This window comes from Mustela nivalis, assembly GCF_964662115.1.
Source record: "Mustela nivalis genome assembly, chromosome: 3".
In the NCBI taxonomy this organism is placed as follows: domain Eukaryota; kingdom Metazoa; phylum Chordata; class Mammalia; order Carnivora; family Mustelidae; genus Mustela; species Mustela nivalis.
This window is the reverse complement of record NC_139022.1, coordinates 8107506-8127107: the sequence shown is the minus strand read 5'-3', so window position 1 is coordinate 8127107 and position 19602 is coordinate 8107506. Positions and strand designations below refer to the sequence as shown.

The 19602-nt window shown below is 43.4% G+C and overlaps 1 pseudogene across 1 annotated transcript; it reads right to left on the bottom strand.

The window, feature by feature from the left end:
• Positions 1-6953: 6953 nt before the first annotated feature.
• On the bottom strand, positions 6954-18965 carry LOC309861963 (proline-rich nuclear receptor coactivator 1-like; annotated as a pseudogene). The gene is made up of 4 exons: positions 18858-18965; positions 18104-18742; positions 13458-13680; positions 6954-7042 (listed from the first exon to the last, which is right to left on the bottom strand). The product of its transcript is annotated as a proline-rich nuclear receptor coactivator 1-like (transcript).
• Positions 18966-19602: the final 637 nt, after the last annotated feature.

The following is a 19602-nucleotide window of genomic DNA, read 5'->3' as shown; positions in this document are numbered from 1 at the left end:
AGTCTCTCTGATCAACCACTATCCAACCCTGACCACGTGCTCTTTGTAGATGGCAGCTCCCTCCTGGCCTCAGATGGCCAGAGGCACGCTGCTTATGCTGTAATCAGTATGGATGCGGTATTAGAGACAGCTCCCCTCCCAATCGGAACCACTTCCCAGAAGCTCTCACCAGGGCATTACACCTGTCGAAGGAACAACGAGTCACCATTTACACTGACTCTAAATATGCCTACCTCATAACTCACACACACTCTGCTCTTTTGCAAGAACGGGGGTTCCTAACTACCAAGGGCACCCCTATAGCTAATGGACCCCTCATTGCCAAGTTGCTTGAGGCCCTTAGTCTGCCCACTGAGGTAGCAATTGTCCACTGTCGAGGCCACCAAACAACCAGGGATCTGGTCTCCCTAGGCAACAACAGGGCAGACTCAGTGGCCAGACAAACGGCCCTAAGTACCCCTGCATCTCCTATCCTCTTTCTTAACACCCCTCACCAGCCTTCCTACTCTACAGAGGAAACACAAGCCCTCCAGGCATGGGGAGGAAAAATTGGAGGTAAAGGGTGGATCTACATTCAGGACAGGATTGCCCTGCCAGGCAATCTGGTGCACACCCTAATTACTGACATCCACTGATCCCTCCATATTGGCCCAAAGGCTCTCCACCAATTTCTTCAGCCATTGTTCTATTATCCTTCCTTATCTAAAGTAATTGAAGTTGTCCACAGGGCTTGCAAAACCTGTTCTGCTGTGAATTCACAAGAAGGAATCCGCAGACTGGGGCCTAACCATCAGCTCCGAGGGCATCAGCCGGGGGAAGACTGGCAACTGGACTTCACTCATATGCCTCGCCATAAAACCTTTCGCTACCTATTAACCTTGGTTGATTCGTTCACAGGTTGGATTGAGGCATACCCTATGGCTCGAGAAACAGCAGACGTAGTGGCTACAATACTCATCGAGCACATCATCCCGAGGTTTGGATTGCCCCGGACCCTCCAGTCAGACAACGGACCTGCCTTCATCTCCAGTGTAACCCAACAGGTAGCTGAAAGCCTCAACATAACCTGGAAACTTCCCATCCCATACCACCCACAGTCATCGGTAAGGTAGAAAAGGCCAACTGGCTGCTCAAAGCCCAACTCACCAAACCTACCCTAGAAACCCATCTTTCCTGGCCTACACTTTTGCCTATGGCTCTCACCAGACTCCTGGCTACGCCCGGCTGGTCTTCAGGCTTAAGCCCATTTGAATTACTATGCGGCCAGCCCTTTCTTAGAAATCATAGCCCTCCAGCCATTTCCCCGCCTCTTTTATCCTATCTACCTTACCTCACTCTATGTCCTGGAGATACCCCTCCCTATTGACTGGCCACTCCCCAACTTCAGGGCCACAAATAATATGGTCCATATGGGCCCCATTGGGGGAAACATACATACTATTAATGTGTCCTCCCTTACCACCGCAGCTGTCATATCACTAATTCCTCCCTCCTGTACTGTACTCCCTCGGGAATATTTCTCTTGTGCCCTCAGGGAATCTATCTCTGCCTGACCACTAACGACTCTCTGGGCTGTATATTTATTCTACTATCTCCTTCTACCACCATCTACTCTGAATCCCAGCTGCTGTCCATCCTACCACCATCTACTCTGAATCCCAGCTGCTGTCCATCCTATTTCCCCAACACCATGGAGGAAGGGCTGCCCTCCTCCCATTCATAACAAGGGCAGGAATAGCCACAGCGGTGGCAACTGGAACAGCGGGGATAGGAACCTCCATAGACTTTTTTCTTACAAACTCTCCCAAGCCCTGAATGATGACATGGAACGGGTTGCTGACTCCCTCACAGCCCTACAGACACAAGTCACCAGCCTGGCAGCCTTAGCTCTACAGAACCGATGGGCCTTATACCTTCTGACCGCTGAAAAAGGGGGGACCTGCCTATTTTTAAATGAAGAATGTTGTTACTTTGTTAACCAATCATATAGTTACCTCCAGGATCAAAGAACTCAGGGATCAGATGCAAGCACAGTGGCGAGACACATCCTCCTGGGGCCTGGACACCTACAACTGGGTAACCTGGCTGCTCCCTCTGGCGGGACCTGTATGCATAATCCTCCTCCTAATCTCAGTTGCTCCCTGTCTTTTCCGGTACTTGCAGGGTCGCCTACAAGAACTTGCCTGAGTATCTGTCAATCAACTCCTCCTCCAGCCCTACTCTCGCCTGCCCACTTCCGACTACCTCCATGACGACACCCCCTTTCAGCAGGAAGTAGCCAGAACCGAGTCGACGCCCCTGACAACATTATATTAAGCTAAAGGTTGGAATGTTGGGCTGGCAGGAAGGGCTACTAAAGATGGTGAAAGTTCCCACTCGGACAGGAGAACAAAGGTCCAAGCAGGAATCTGAGACCCCTGCCCCGGGCTCCTGTGGACCAATGGGATCCCGATGAGCAGCGGGATATCCAAATAAGGGAAACTTGCCAAAAGACCCCTGAGCTTTCCCCAAGACCTTTTAAAAGCCCCCTCCTCCCTGCCTTGGGTGCAACTTCCCCCACTCTGCTTTCCAGAGTTGCGGAACCTCGCCCGAGGGTGCCCACCTCCTCCTGGTGCAACTTTCTCGGCTCCCCTTCACCTGGGCCCTGAAACTTCACCGGAGAGAACCTTTAATAAACCTTGCCTTACACCCACTTTGCCTGGTGTTGTGTTTATCTCGCTGGAAAAAACTTTACAGTCAGATGTTCATTGACTGTTGAATGGATAAAGAAGGTGTGATGTACTATGATGTACATCACGTCTAATGAGTATGTGTATATGACACATACTCATTAGTACTCACATTTACATACACACACACATATACGTATATATGATTATATATATATACATACACATGTGATTATATATACACACATATACATATATGTGTATATATATATAATCATATGTATACATCTGTATATGTACATATATACACAATATATAATTTCAGCCATCAAAAGGAATGAAATCTTGTCATTTGTGAGGACATAGATAGAGCTAGTGGATATTAAAATAAATAAGTGAAATAAATCAGAGAAAGAAAAATACCATACAATCCACTCATAATGTGGAATTTAAGAAACAAAACAGATGAATATAAGGAAAGGGGGGGTGGAGGAGAAAGTAAACCAAGAAACATTCTCTTAACTATAGTGACCAAACTGAGTGTTGATGGAAGGAAGGCAGGTGGGTGATGGGCTTAGTGAGGGATGGGCTATGTGGGGAATGGGTATTAAGGAGGGCACTTGTGTTGAACTCTGGGTTTTATATACAAGTGAAGCATTGCTAAATGCTACTTGTATGTTAACTGACTTTTATGTTAACTGTTACTTGTATGTTAACTGAGTAGAATTTAAACAAAATTTAAATAAAAATTTGAAAAAGAAATCAGTTTGAAGTGACGGGGGGGTGGGAGGTTGGGGTACCAGGTGGTGGGTATTATAGAGGGCACAGATTGCATGGAGCACTGGGTGTGGTGAAAAAATAATGAATACTGTTTTTCTGAAAATAAATAAATTGAAAAAAGTTAAAAAAAGAAAATAAAATACTCTAATATTTCAAATTAAAAAATAAAAAGAAAGCAAAAAAGAAAGTGAGCTTTGTCTTATTTTCCTGAACTTAGTAATTTTATGAAGAAGAGGTACTGGATTTCCCTGAAGTACAGTCCCCCCCTTCGGCAGAACCCGACACTTTTGGAGAATATCCAAAAGTGCTGTGAATGTTGTGCTATTTTTTTTATTCCCTTTTACTTTCAGTTTGTTTTTTTGCACTGACTTTTTGCTTGTTGTGGGATATTTTTGTTCTCTGTAGGAGGCAGACAAGGCAAGACTTCTGTGGAAGCTGGATGCAGGGCAGTGATGTTAACAAAATTTGCGTGGGGCCACTAGTCCTATGCAGGATCCCCTGAATCTCTGTCAACTGGGGACTGCATGTTGGGGTAGATGAGGGCATGAAGCTTGGCACATCATAAAATGATGGCTGGCTATTGTTGCACCTGTTACACGACATTGTTTAATGGCCCATGACTGAGCTCTATGTGGTGGGTTGGTCTGGCAGTTCAGCTGGGCATTGCACACACCAGCAGCTGTGCACCAGCAGCTGTGTGCATTGTGCAGTGATGGCTGGGGACACACTTGTGAGCCCTGCACAGCAGATGTTCACAGCACACAGGGACAGCTATGGATTCAGCGTCTGCATGGTGTGCACACACAGTTTTAACAAAATTTGTACTGAACCCAAGTCCCAGGCTAGCAGGTTTGTAGTGGGCAAGTCATCAGGAGAATTCATGGGTGTTGTACACTCTAGCAGGTATGTAGTAAGTGTCTGTACAATCTCATCTCTAGAAGGTGTCTGTGTGTTTGTGTTGTTGACAAGGAAAGAAAATGGAGTCTTTCAGCTTCCTCATTTTCAAAGAACTCCCCCAAAATCCTCTAAAATCAGTATGAGATCCATTTCCTGTTTACCCTTGATGTTTTGTAAACTGTCACTTTTATATTTCTCTTTGGGCAGGCTAATGTAAGGACCTATTTAGCAAGAGGCTTTCATTAAAGTTAAACTGCCCCTGCTTCCCTTCCCCCAGGGGATTTACTTAAAAAGAAGTCCTGGAAACCAGCTCCAGGTAACAAAGCCCAGATACAAGGGTGGGTCAGGCCAGGTGGAGACATCTGATCAGTGGGGGGTTGCATACTGTCTCCCTAGCTACCAAGGAATAGGGGCCCCCGCCCTTTGGGAGCCTTTTTGGCACCAATCCTAATCAAGGTGTAATAAACTGGTTCAAATGTCTACTAGGGTAAATTGTAACTCAGTTGGTCACCTAGCATCACTGTGGAGTTTCCCATGTGTGTTACAATCTCATTGGCCACCTGTGTGTGGCCAGACCAGACTGTATGGTCTTTGCCTTTAAAAACTAGTCTGTGAAACAGAGAAGGGTTGCCCTCTCTTGTAAGAGGTGCGTCCCTGAACGTTCGGTTAGATTCTTGATGCTTGGCATGAAATAAAGCTTTGCTTGACCTTCGCTTTGTATCAGTCTTGCTCCTTTAATCATGGACCCATTATTGGGGTATAACACTACTATCTCTTTAAGGGCAGTGACCCAGCTATCACTGACCCTCCTGGGTGACCCTGTGCTAAGTCAAGTTATTTTTAATGCTCCAGGTTCCAAGTTCCACTGGTTTTATGAACTCACGAAATTCAGCCCCTCTGGCTTTTAAAGCCAAATATGGGGATCAGTCTTCGTTGTGTGGGCTGTCTGGTGCAAGAGATGCTTTCTTTGCCCTCTGCATGCATGCAGCTTCCTCTGCCTTTCTGGCAATCCTTGCCTTCCAGAGGTAGCTTCATTTATTTAGAGAAGGTTTTTTTTTTTTTTTTCAGCCAAACTTTGGGTCACTCTCTGGCTTATTGACTTGGATGTGGATGATAGCTCATTGTGAACATAAGAGCAGGTGAGATTATCTGCCATCTTCCCAAGCTCCTTCCCTGCCATGTTTCTTTATTGATTTTCTCTCTTGAACATCTATTCATAATTTAAGTATGATATTGAAGTCTCCTACTATCATTGTATTGATATCTATTTCTTTTTTTAGGTCTGTAAGGATTTGCTTTCTATATTTAAGATTTCCTATGTTTGGTGCATATATATATATATATATATATATATATATATATATACATATATGTATGTGTGTGTACACACACACACATTTGTTGTATCTTCTTATTGGATTGACCTGTTTAACATTATACAATGTCCTTCTCTATATGTTTTTTTTTTTTTTTTTTTTTGGTAAAGGGGGAAGATTATTATATTATTATTTAAAAATTTGGTTACAACCAATTTTGTTGACATTAAAATTAGAGGTTGTTTTAGATTTGAATGAATAAATCAAAAACCAGAAATTAAGTTTGGTAAAAATGAGACTAGTGATGAGGGAGCACTAGGCTGACTGAATACATAGCAAAAGCTGGCGCCCTGCACCCTCTCCCCCTCAATCATATATGTAGTATCCCTCAGGCAGCCCTGACTGCCATGAACAATAAGCAAATAGTTCACTTGCAGAGCTCACAATCCTGCAAGACAGGAGTCTCCCTTGGCTTACAAATGTCCTAAATCTTACTAACAAAGACAATTGATAGCAGGATTGTGACACCCCACTAAAAAGTCTCCCAAATCTCTTAATGTTAATGGCTGGTCTAAAGACAACATTAATCCAGCTACAAAGGCAAGGCCTCCAGTAGGCCTGGGACATCCTGGCACCTTGTAGGCCCTCTTTAGCATATGAAAACTCCATTGAAACCTCCCTTCCCCTCACCTTCCCCCAACCGCAGGGTACATAACCTGCCATTCCTCACAACCCAGGGCAGCAGCTCTTCCTGCCCATGGGTCCTGTCCCCATGCTTTAATAAACCATCATTTTGCACCAAAGATGTCTCAAGAAGTCTTTCTTGGTCATGGGCTCCGGACCTCAGCCCACTGAACCTCACCTAGTTTCTAGAACTTCATCACATGGTGCCCAAACGTGGGGCTGTGAGTCTTTACATTTGGACTCTGAGCTTTGGTGCAAAATTGGTGAGTACTTTCTCTCCTTTTACTTTACTCTTATTTCAGGGCTTTTCAAGGAGTATGGTCTTATTGGAACACTTGCATGTCAGTTGCTTAGGCTGTAATCCTGTAGCCCGTGGCTACTCTACGGGGAGGAGAGCGTCTGCCTTTTGGCTCTAAGTTAGTACCCTAGCCAGAATGGCAATTAGACTCAGAAACTTGATGGCCTCTCTTTATTCCTGTTCTTATATAAAGTTGTCTCTCTTCAGCACGGGACAACCTCTTATGTCACCAGGATGGCTGCCAATCTTAAGACTCCCGTGTGAGTTTCGTCCTGATTGATCTAATGTAATCCCCTCCACATCCCTGGTCTAGCCACTTCTGGCCGAGAGACCTCCACTGGGATCCAGCTGAAACCAGTATCCAATTGAATTAAAACACAACCGGGGACCGAAGTTGGCTGTAAGGGCCACATGTGTTGGAATGTCGCATAGAACATGATGGATTTCAGTCTTTACTGTTTCTTGTCAGTGTTTTCTACAGACTACTTATAGCTATGAAATTGGGTAATTTCCCCTTGCCAAACTTTTCTAGTATTTCCATGGGTTAAAATGGCTAAATAGTATGCAGTCTTCAGGAGAGACAATGGCATGGCATGGCACAAGTATTTTGGTCCATTCACCAGGCACCCATCAGCAGCCTAGGATGCGATGGGGAAGTGGAGGGATGCCAGCACCCCTCCAGGGCCTTTTATGGCAGAAATGCCTTCCCGGGGAAGGCAGGATGGTGATCAATAGCGATATCTTGAGGGACACCTCTGGTCGCTTTTGACACACAGAAACCTCTGACATACCCTGCATGGGATGCCACCCAGGACTCAGGGGATTTGGTAATGGACCTTTACATATCTGGGAGCATGGCCTCTATCTTGGGGTGCCTTTTAACCCACTGGAAATAATTTGGATTGCAAAACTTAGGAAAGGACTGAGCTCCTGTAACACTGCATGGCCTCAGTGGGATCTATCAGTTAGACCTCCTCTGCAGGAAACCGGGCAACTGGACCTAGGATACTTTTATTGCTCATACCTAGGCCTTTATTGCTCTGCACCAGGACCCTGAACTAAGGGGCTTTTGTGGAATGTGTTGTCCAAATGAGTAAGTTAGTAAACCCAGGTTGTTGGGCCATCCCTAGCAAAGGGGGCTCTGACCTTATTTCTGTTTCTCCTGATAGTTGTGGGGTCTTCTCCCTCACTCACTTCCCGTGTTAATGGCTATAACTGGAGCCAACTGAAGTTAGTCTAACTTGAGACAGAGACCGTAAGGAACATTCCCAAGCAGCTGCTGAAACTCTCTTTGTTTTGGGGAATTTTCCCTGTCTTCTCTGGCTTAACTTGGACTGTTTAAGCCCTCCCCACTTGTTGGTGGGAAATCATGGCTTCTGCTCCTCTTTTGGGGCTTATGAGCTCCAAAACCTGGAATCCTTTCTCTGCCTCCTGGTAGCACTTTGTTTCTTCTGTTTCCCCCTTCTCCTGTTTCTGCACCAACATGCATGCAGCCTGAATGACTAGCCTCTAGATCATGCACCACAGCTCCTTCTTTCTTCACTGTCAAGGAGCAAGAAGAGCACCCCCTGGACCTAACACCCCCTACTCCAGATCTTCCCATTTGTGTCTCAGGTAAACATTCAAAGTGGAATGGACCCAGGTGAAATGTAAATCAGTATTGGAACTAAGTTAAGTTTGTTGGTTTAATTAAGATAGACCTGTCTTAAGTTATCAGTAGTAAATGTGAAACTTTGTGAAGCTTACTGAAGGTCAAATAAGCTCATGTTATTTGTTAAAATCTGTTAGCAAAGAAATGACTAAACTGATGGTTAATTGTCTGTCTCAAAGTTTTAATGGGTAATTGCTGAAGTAACTTTCAAAGTCTTTGGTAACCTGAAAAATTTAAAATTTTGGTTGGATAAAAAATGGAATTAAATTGTGGAAATTTAGGTCTTAAAGGATAAAATGCTAAGTCGTTAATTACTGGATGTAGGTTTGTGCTTATGATTTCTTACTGCAAGGAAACTAAGAGTATTTAAATCTGTTGGTAAACATGTTTTGCACTTAACTATTTCATAAATTTGTCATCTAAAGAATTCTGTTGTAACAGTTCACAATTGGTTAATACTTAGTCTTCACTAGAGATTAAGGTATTTCTAAGAGTACAAAATTCTGCTTAGTGTAACTAAGACTGATGGAAATAAAGGAAATTCTGTAGGAAAGTAGATGATATGTAAGAAAGATTTAAAGAATGGAAATGCATTTTATTAAAGATAAAAGGTAATTTTCTCCAAAATGAGATGGTGGTTTGTGATGAGGGAGCAGGAAGCTGGCTGAGGACAGAGCAAGAGCTGGCACCTTGCACCCCCTCTCCACCTGCCCCCCTCCATATGTGTAACATTCCTCAGGCACCACTGACTGCCATAAGACGATAAATAGTTAACTTGCAGGGATCGCAAACCTGCAGAACAGGAATCTCCCTTGCTCTACAGATGTCCTAGAGACCTAAACAGGGAGGTTACCTTATCAATAGCGCAAATTTCCAGAGGCAAATAACTCTCGGTTACTGAAGCCCTAATGTCTCCCTCCCACCATAAACTGGAGGAGCTGAGGTAGAAGGGAATGTAAATGATAGCCGGATCATAATACCCCACCAAGAATCTCCCAACTATCTTGATGTTAATGCCTGACCTAAAGACGACATTGATCAGGCCATAAGGGCAAGGCCTTCCCCGGCACCTTTTAGGCCCTCCTTAACATGTGAAAACTCTGTTGAAACCTCCCATCCCTTGCCCTCACTTTCCCCCAACCACAAGGTATATAACATGCCGATCCTCACAATCTGGGGCAGCAGCTCTTCCTGCCCACGGGTCCTGTCCCCATGCTTTAATAAACCACCATTTTGCACTAACGACGTCTTAAGAATTCTTTCTTTAGTCGTCGGCTCCGAACCTCCTCACCCCACCGAACCTGACTTAAGTTCTGGGACTTCATCAGTTTGAAAAGAAATGGCTTGGGACAAAACCTAGATGCAAAGGAAAGTTGTAGAAGGTTTGTGAAGGGAAATCTTCAGAAAAGAAATTTTAGCTTTAGTCAAGATGGACTAAATGAAAGGGTTTTAAAGGTACATTGATATAAGACTGAAATTGTCTCTGTTCAAAAGGACAAAGTTTTCTTAGATTAATTGATCTGCTGTTAAGAAAATGTAAATGGTTTTTCTCTTTGCCTGCCCAGAAAAAGCAGTTTCTATGTTTTGTTTTATCAGGTGTTTAACATCCCTAATTATATTTAGGCATGTGCTTTAAAACTTGATAAGATTTTAGCAAATGTTGACAACATTTAAGTTGTAAATCTCTTTAACTCAGGCTTTTCCTTGGTATGCAAAGTTGCTCACGAAGTACTACTGAACCAAACCTTGGGTTACATTTGGGAAAATGCTGTAACTATTCTAGAGATTCTATACACTTCCTAAAGTTTTAATGTTTTGAGAGATCATTGCTTGATATCGTAATTATGGAAATGTTATGTGTCACAGAAATAACCTGATTTCCTTGCCAGCTAAACTGTAAAACTCTCCTGGTCAACTCTAACCATATCCATTCTGAGTTTTTGTCATTTATAATTGTTTCAATTCTCTTATAAAAAGAGTTTTATCTTCAAGGATATTCATACAAAGGACTTTCAGTACAAATACAGATATTTGATATATTTGAAAATCCTAAAACTGAAATGGGTAAGAATTTCCAGAACTAACTAAAAGCTGCATTCACCAGATTTAGTAACATGGGACTAAATGAACTAAAAGATTATAGTGTTGTGTCTCTTAATGTTTTGTCTTACTTTAAACATTGCTGGTTCTCTCTAATATTTGCTCTTACAGACTAGGAATACTTTTTCTTAAGTTATGTGTAACTTACAGAGATGTAAAAGTGCTGATTTGTAAACAAATCAAGGCATTCAACTTTTCTCTCTATCTGAACCCTCTGAAACCAAAAGGTCTCAGTAAGTATTCTTTCTTCCATGGCAATCAGTCATTTGCATAAGTTCAATAATAATCTGTTCTCCTTGTAACAGGACAGCATTGGAAACTGGTTATTTTACCAAGGCTTTGACTGGAATGTCATATTTGAGAAAGACATGCATAGACTCAGATATGCATGTCTTTCTCAAATATGACCAGACAGCTTTAAGGAACTAAGGTTGACTTTATGAAACCTGGAGCCATAAAGCCCTTTGGAACTGTTGGCCTTGATACCTTGCTTACAGAATTCCCAGCAGCTTCACCAGGTGAGTAAAAAATGTCATTCCTTGGTAGGTGCAGAGTCTCAGAAGAGGAATTGGGCCAAATTGACGGGTATTGCAGGCATGCCTGGTGGCAAGTACCTGGCTTGGCTTCTGACCTGGAGAGGCTACTAGAAAAAGTTCAACCTAGAGATTCCTTATAAGAATTTCCAGCAAAGCAGATTCTAAAAGATCTATATGCTCACACTCACTGTTCTTGCTGAGCTTATGTAAATAATGGGCCAAGTTTGTTAAAATTGGACTTGTTTAACAAGTGAATTAATCCTGATTTGGCTATCTCTGTAAATGAGGGTTATTTTAGAGAGAAAAATTCTGTTTTAATAACACACCTTTATGGATGTTAAATTCTAGATTTGATTGATTGTCTTTACATGTTTACCTAAGCTAAACAATTTGAGGTAAACTTCAGAGAAGTTACACAATAGCTTCTTTAGTCGATCTTATTATTTTGTGGGGATAGTAGCAGAACCCCCTGGAACATGTTTAAACAACTATAAAATGGGATTGATTCCCCCACAATTGTATAACTCAACACCTTGTGTGTGACTGGGATAATGAAATTGCCTAAAAGCCAGCCTATCGCACTCCATAGGATTAACTATGGACTTGTGGAGATAATGGATGACCCCACTTTCTTTATGATTGGATCGGATGATGCATGGGGAACTCCCCTTATCTCTTGACAAGTTTTCTCCCACTTGCCAGTGATCCTCTGCAATCAGGGTATTGTTAAGGCTGGACCACTCAAAGGGCTACTTAATGGTTTCATCCCTTAGTCATATTTATCCTAGAAGCCACCTCTGTTGGGTTGCAATTGCAAACAGATGCTTTAGCTAAACATAGAACAGCCCTCATAAAAGGAGCCTCAAAGCTCACTATGGGGCAGCCCCTATATAATGAGTTCATATCAGGTCCAGATTTGTCTTAGAATTCAAAGGCCATCAATGGATGATGGAGGCTAACTAATTAAATATTGGGCGATACTTACAGATATGCCAGAAATAATACTTAAAAACTTGTCAGACTTTAAACCTAGTTACCTGTATGCCTGAACCTGACAACTGTACTTCTTTATAGAGCAAAACTGTTCAGAGGTTATTGATCTTGCTTACTCTATTTGGCCAGATTTAAGATGCCCCTGTTAAAAATATGAATGTCAGTTTACTGATGACAGTAGTTTTCATAGAAAGAATAAAAAAATCTAGGTATACTGTAGTGCTCACTAGCACTTTTCAATTGTCAAAGCCTTAAAAATAAACATTAACATGCCCATGGAGCTATTTGGAAGGAAAGGGGACTGCTATCAAGCCATAACTCCCCAATCAAATATGGGCCTAAGTTACAAGACACTCCTTATGGCTATACTAAGGATGGCGTATATCAAATCTGGGATACATATTTGTGTTTCATACCCACACCTACTGGACAGCTCAGTCAAAAGGCAGTTTTATGCTGGGAACAAAAAAATCATACGTAAGATACTTGGGCAAATAACACATGACATCTAGGATGGCTATCACTAGAAATGTGTTCCCAAATAGTACTCCAGGCTACTGACTGGTTTGCTACTGACTGGGTAAGGTGACGTGGCATTAGATGGTCAGCTCCAAATGGAACCCACTGGATATGTGGAACTAACCTGTGGCCCTGGCTTCCTCCAGGTTGGATAGGTCACTGGACTTTAGGATTTGCCTGGATTTATTGGCGCATTACTAAAACCATTACCACTCCAGTTAATCTTCCTTATTTAAAGCAAAGATGGACACAACTGGGTTTTAAATGGTATGATCACTTAACATCCATTTTTGTTCCATCTGCAGGACTAGAGGATGTCATGTGGCATGTAGAAGCCCTTAGTAAATACACTACAAAGGGACTCAGTGATTCACTAAATAGCCTCTCCCTACTTAATACCAAAGTCTCAGATACGCAAGGCAGTCCTACAAAATAGGATGGACTTAGATGTCCTGACAACAGCACAGGTTGGCACATACACAATTATCAAAGCAGAATGTTGTGTGTACATGTGCAATTATCAAAGCAGAATGTTGTGTGTACATCCCAGACTACCACAAAAATGTCATAGGACTAATGCTCTACAAGATCCTTCTCTCTCTCTCAATGAATGGTTAAGTTCCTGGTTTGGAGGAGGACTATGGCTGTAGTGAGTATGAACCTTTAATAAATAAAGTGTAATAAATAAATGAATAAATAAATAATATATAGTAAGTGCAAACTCCTACTAAATGAAAAACAGAAACAAATTGCAAACTAACCACATAGCAAGTAAGCCTAGACCATATGCGTGTAGTGATAACAAACTAACCTCATAGCAAATACCACATAGCAAGTAAGCCTAGACCATATGTGTGTAGTGATAAGATTAGCGTGAAGTAAAAAGTTGTAAATATTTTTAACTTATGCGAAATATCGTAAAGACCAAAAAATGTTTTTGACATGTGTGTGTTTTTGATGTGCAAGCATGAGAAAAATAAGTGATGTAATGTGTTTTTGAAGGAGACTTAGCACAGTATATAAAAGAGGCATCAGGTTGGACTGAGGTGAAGCGAGTTCCCTGTCGGGAGGACATCATCGCCGATGTTACCGACGCCCCGACAGCTTCATTGCCGACCACTCGCTGGCTCTCAGTCTCAACTTCTGCGGTGACCTCTCTGTCTAGATTGTGAGGCGACGTCTCCTTCTCCAAGACAACTTCAGCGGACCGTGACCGGACCACAATAGTGGTGTGGACCTTGTCCCAATAAAGATCAAGTGAGTTACATCATATCCATCTCTCTATCTCTTCTTTACACACACGACCTCCTGGCGGGATGCAGGGATTTTGCTCGCGTCAATGGCCAACAATTAAAAATCTCCTTTTTGGGCTTCTCATTTTTATTACCTTATTAATCTTAATATGTTGCTTTGTTCATTGTTTCTCTACTTGGTGCCCAGACTCCATTGCTGCAGTGATGTCACAGCAACAGATGATCATGACCACACACAGAGACACTTCATGATCAGCGCTGGATTCAGCTGCCTCCTCCTTTTGTAACTCCCTTAGACATCCCTCCACTGATCAGTGTTGATCCAAGTAGGTAGGGACAGCTCTACACCCCTATTCAGCAGGAAGAAGTTACAGAAGATAAAACCTTCCGCCTTCAACCACTTTAAAGATTTAAGGGTCAAAATTGTTCAGGGGGGAATGATGAGGGAGCACGGGGCTGGCTGAAGACATAGCAAAAGCTGTCGCCCTGCACCCTTTCTCCATCCGCTCCCCCTCAATCATATGTGTAGCATCCCTCAGGCAGCCCTGACTGCCATGAACAATAAGCAAATAGTTCACTTGCAGAGCTCACAATCCTGCTAGACAGAGGAGTCTCCCTTGGCTTACAAATGTTCTAAATCTCACTAACAAAGACGATTGATAGCAGGATTGTGACACCCCACCAAAAAGTCTCCCAAATCTCTTAATGTTAATGGCTGGTCTAAAGACAACATTGATTAAGCCACAAGGGCAAGGCCTCAGGTAGGCCTGGGACATCCTGGCACCTTGTAGGCTCTCTTTAGCATATGAAAACTCCATTGAACACTTCCTTCCCCTCACCTTCCCCCAATCGCAGGGTACATAACCTGCCATTCCTCACAACCTGGGGCTGCAGCTCTTCTTGCACACAGGTCCTGTCCCCGTGCTTTAATAAACCACCATTTTGCACCAAAGATGTCTCAATAAGTCTTTCTTGGTCATGGGCTCCGGACCTCAGCCCACCGAACCTAACCTAGGTTCTAGAACTTCATCACTAGTTTTCCAGTAATTACAGATTAGAAGGCAGAAATCAATTTAGAGAAACACAGACAAACCCCATGTTTATAATGATTGTGCCACAGATTTAAAATTCAGTAGTGTATTAGTAAACTTTTCACATTTAGATCTTCATCTTGAGATTATGGTGAAGTTTTAGAATATAGGTGAGATTCAGTGGGGTTAGTTCCAGAGCCCATGACCAGGAAAGAATTCTTGAGACATCTTTGGTACAAAATGGTGTTTTATTAAAGCACAGGGACAGGACCTATGGGCAGAGATAGCAGCAGCAGCTGCTGCTGCTGCTGCCGCTGCCATCCCAGGTTTGTGAAAAGTGATCCATTATATACTTGCAAGTTGGGAGGGGGTTAGGAATAGCATAGATCTCTAAGTAATTTTGGAAGCGAGGTTTCCAGAACCTTGATGGGCTAGCTGTTGTTTGGAATACCATTTTTTACTGTCTAATAAAACTTTAGTCATGAGACCATTCAGATATATATCGGTGGGCCATATGCTTGAGGATGATTGCCAGCATGTATCTTGGAGGGTTAGAGATAAAGGAAGTTTCCAAATGAATTTTTATATATTAAAGTAGACTAACAGGATCCTGGTTGGGGGTGAAGGGTGGTCAGTGATGAAGTTCTAGAACCTAGGTGAGGTTCGGTGGGTTGAGGTCCAGAGCCCATGACCAAGAAAGACTTCTTGAGACATCTTTGGTGCAAAATGATGGTTTATTAAAGCACGGGGACAGGACCCATGGACAGGAAGAGCTGCCGCCCCAGGTTGTGAGGAATGGCAGGTTATGTACCCTGCGGTTGGGGGAAGGTGAGGGGAAGGGAGGTTTCAATGGAGTTTTCATATGCTAAAGAGGGCCTACAAGGTGCCAGGATGTCCCAGGCCTACTGGAGGCCTTGCCTTTGTAGCTGGATCAATGTTGTCTTTAGACCAGCCATTAACATTAAGAGATTTGGGAGACTTTTTGGTGGGGTGTCATAATCCTGCTATTAATTGTCTTTGTTAGTAAGATTTAGGACATTTGTAAGCCAAGGGAGACTCCTGTCTTGCAGGATTGTGAGTTCTGCAGGTGAACTATTTGCTTATTGTTCATAGCAGTCAGGGCTGCCTGAGGGATACTACATATATGATTGAGGGGGAGAGGGTGCAGAGCGCCAGCTTTTGCTATGTATTCAGTCAGCCTCCTGCTCCCTCATCAGTCAGGTTAGGATTGCCTTTTGCCCTTAGCAAAGTATTTTTTTTTAAAGATTTTATTTATTTATTTTACAGAGAGAAATCACAAGTACAGGCAGAGAGAGAGAGAGAGGGAAGCAGGCTCCCCGCCGAGCAGAGAGCCCGATGCGGGGCTCAATCCCAGGACCCTGAGATCATGACCTGAGCCGAAGTCAGCGGCTTAACCCACTGAGCCACCCAGGCACCCCTGCCCTTAGCAAAGTATTAAGGTAGAGGCAGGTGAGTCCCCAAAAGAATGTCACTCTGCCTGTTTCAAGGACTTCTCAGTGGGCTCTAGATAGTAAGGAAATTTAATAACTTTTCTTCTGCCTCTGTTTCCCACATCAATTAGCTGTTTCTTAAAAAAACAAACAAACAAACCAAAAACCCCAAACTCAGTACCTTGTGCAAATAAATCAATTTTCCATGTACCTCAGCACACTTAAAATGTGGAGGCCAAGAAAATTAAGGCCATCTCACTTCAAGTTTAGTTGATGTGGGAAACAGAGGCAGAAGAAAATCATTTAAATTTTTTGCCTACTGACAAGCCCTTGAAACAGAGTGGCTCTCCCCTGGGGACTTAACTGCCCTCACCTTGAGGTTTTGCTAAGGACAATCCTAGCCTGACTGACCCCCTACTCCAACAGGTCCAACCAGGATCTTACAGGATACTTTAAAAATTATTTCAGGAAACTTTATTTCTAAACCTCCAAGATAGTGTCGAGAATCATTCCCAAGCATATGGCCCACTGATATACATCTAAAGGTTATCACGAGAAGATTTTTATTATTGGTAATAAATAACCTTTCTCCCAACAATAGCTAGCCCCTCAAGGTCCTGGAGACCTTGCTTCCAGAAATCCTTGGAGACTTACTTCATCCATAATTCCCTTTGTCCTCACCCACCGCTGAGTCCACCCTTACTCTGCCTTTAAAAACTCTGACTGTAATCTGGTTCAGGGTCCAAGTCCCTACTCCACTGCATCAGGTATACTTGGACCCAAGCTTAAGCATGTCACCTCCGGGTCCAAGTCCCTACTTTGCTGTGTCGGGTATACTTATACCCAAGCTTAAGCTTGTCAAATAAGCCCTCATGTGATTGATTGCATTTGTGCTTGTTCATGGTGGTCTCTGGGATGTGAAAACGTGGGCATAACAAAAATTTCTTCATTGTATATATACAAAACACTTACTAATTGGTAGAACAAAATACATACCTTCACAACAAAACTCTCTTTCTCAAGTATGAACAATATAACCATAATACATGGTGTACAGTATTTAAAATATATAAAATATAATACAGTTTGTTTACAATTTTTAAACTCATCTTTTGCACTTGTATGTTAAGGCAAATTTCCATTTCCGTACCAATTTTCAGGAGTCTAGAGATTTTGAAAAAACTGTTTTACAAGACATACTGTGATCTGAGAGCTAAGTGTGAACTCTTAGGAGCATTTTTAAAAGATTTTATTTATTTATTTGAAAAACAGAGATCACAAGTATGCAGAGAGGCAGGCAGAGAGAGGGGGGCGAAGCAGTCCCCCTGCTGATCAGAGAGCCCCATGTGGGGCTAGATCCCAGGACCCTGAGATCATGACCTGAGCCAAAGGCAGAGGTTTAACCCACTGAGCCATCCAGGTACCCCTTCAGAAGCATTTTTAAGTGTACTGATGAAGTTCTGGAACCTAGGTGAGGTTCGGTGAGCTGAGGTCCAGAGCTGATGACCAAGGAAGAATTCTTGAGACATCCTTGGTGCAAAGTGGTGGTTTATTAAAGCACAGGAATTGGACCGTTGGGCAGAAAGAGCTGCTGCCCTGGGTTGTGTGGATGGCAGGTTATGTACCCTGTGGTTGGGGGAAGGTGAGGGGAAGGGAGGTTTCAAAGTAGCTTTCTGCCAGATGCCTGGATACCAGAGGCTTGATAAATGTTGTCTTTTGGCAAGCCATTAACATCAAGATAGTTTGGAGATTCCTGTCATGCAGGTTTGTGATCTCTGCAATTTAACTATTTGTTTCTCGATTAAGGCAGTCAGGGGTGCCTGAGAAATGTCACACACATTACCGTGGGGAGTGGGTGAAGAGGGGGTGCAAAGCTTTTGCTTTTGCTTTGTCCTCAGCCAGCCTCCTGCTCCCTCATCATGTACAGCCATCAGCTCCCTATTTTTGTTGCAATTTCCAAAAGTGTTTCCTATACAGTGACTGGGAGCCTTTGGAAGAACACTAGGAGAAGGCTGATCACTAAATTTTGCCCCAGCATAATTTTCCTTTTGGTTCACTTCAGTTAGAAATGATGATTTCTTCAAATGTGTATTTTTAATGTTCTCAGTATTTTTAAAAAGGCTTTATTTTTTTCCTTCTTCTGGAGTTGTCAGATGAAGCAGAATCCTGCCGAAAGTTATTTTCATTTCTTTTTGAATAGTGATTTTGGTTAGTGGTAAGTTATATTTGCTTTTCTGTCTGCTTATCTTTGGTTGTTCACACAAGTGTATACCATGAACAAACTAGACACAGGGAATGGCAATTTTCTCCAATTTTCCCATTTTTGAATGTAAAACTTCTCTTCTGAACAAGAGTTGGCTGGGCATGGCCAGCAGCAGCTGCCCAGGGAAAGGGCTCACTTCCTCAATTTGGGTTGCAACTGCAGGACTGGACCAGGGGATAAATTGGCCAGCTGGTGTGGGACTTCCTGTGCTGCACTAGGCCAGTCCCTCCAGGACTGGCTGGTGCCCATGGTACTGATGGAAGCAGCTGGGCAATTGTCCAGCCGTGCTGGCCCGCACTCTCTTCTTTCACCACTTCTTTTGCACTGCCCAAGGGATGCCTCCCACCAGAGCAAGACTACAGCTGGACAGAGCTGCAGGGGCATGAGACTGTGCAGTCAGCCCGGGACCATCTCACCCTAGGAAGTGAGAGAGGTAAAGGGTGTCGGGCAGTGCTCAGAGGTCCAGGATTCAGGGTCCAGGTGGCAGGGCTGTGGCCACCATCGGGAGGGCCCCAAAGTAACATGGGTAACTGTGGGTGGGAAAGGCCAGGGACACCAGGTGGCCACCCAAACAAGAGGCTCCCACTGTGCTGGGGGACAGAGATGACAGTCCTAGTGATGAGGGGACAGAAGGCTGATGGAGAACAAAGCAAAAGCTGACACCTTGCAACCCCTCCAACCCCCCACGCCCCAACCCACCATTCTTGGGTGGGACATTTGTGACATTCTTTAGGAATCTCCCACCCATCTTAATGTTAATACCTTGCTAGAGGACAAAACAACCTTGGTAAAGGCAAGACCTCTGGTATCCAGTATCTTGCAGGTCCTCTTTAGCATATGAAAGTTGAAACCTCCCTTTTCCTTACTTCCCCACCCCCATGGTACATGACCTGCTACCTCTCACAACACAGGGCAGCAGCTCTTTGTCCCCTTGCTTTAATAAACCACCATTTTGCACCAAAGATGTCTCAAGTATTCTTTCTTTGTCATCGGCTTTGGACCTCCCCCCACTGAACCTAACCTATATTCTAGAACTTCATCATAGCTCCAATAGCTCAGCAGGGAGAGAAGGGAGGGGCGACATCCATGACCAACCCAATACACCTCCTCCCCAACCATGGGGCTGCTAAGAGAGCACCACAGTTCAGGCACTAGCAGAGA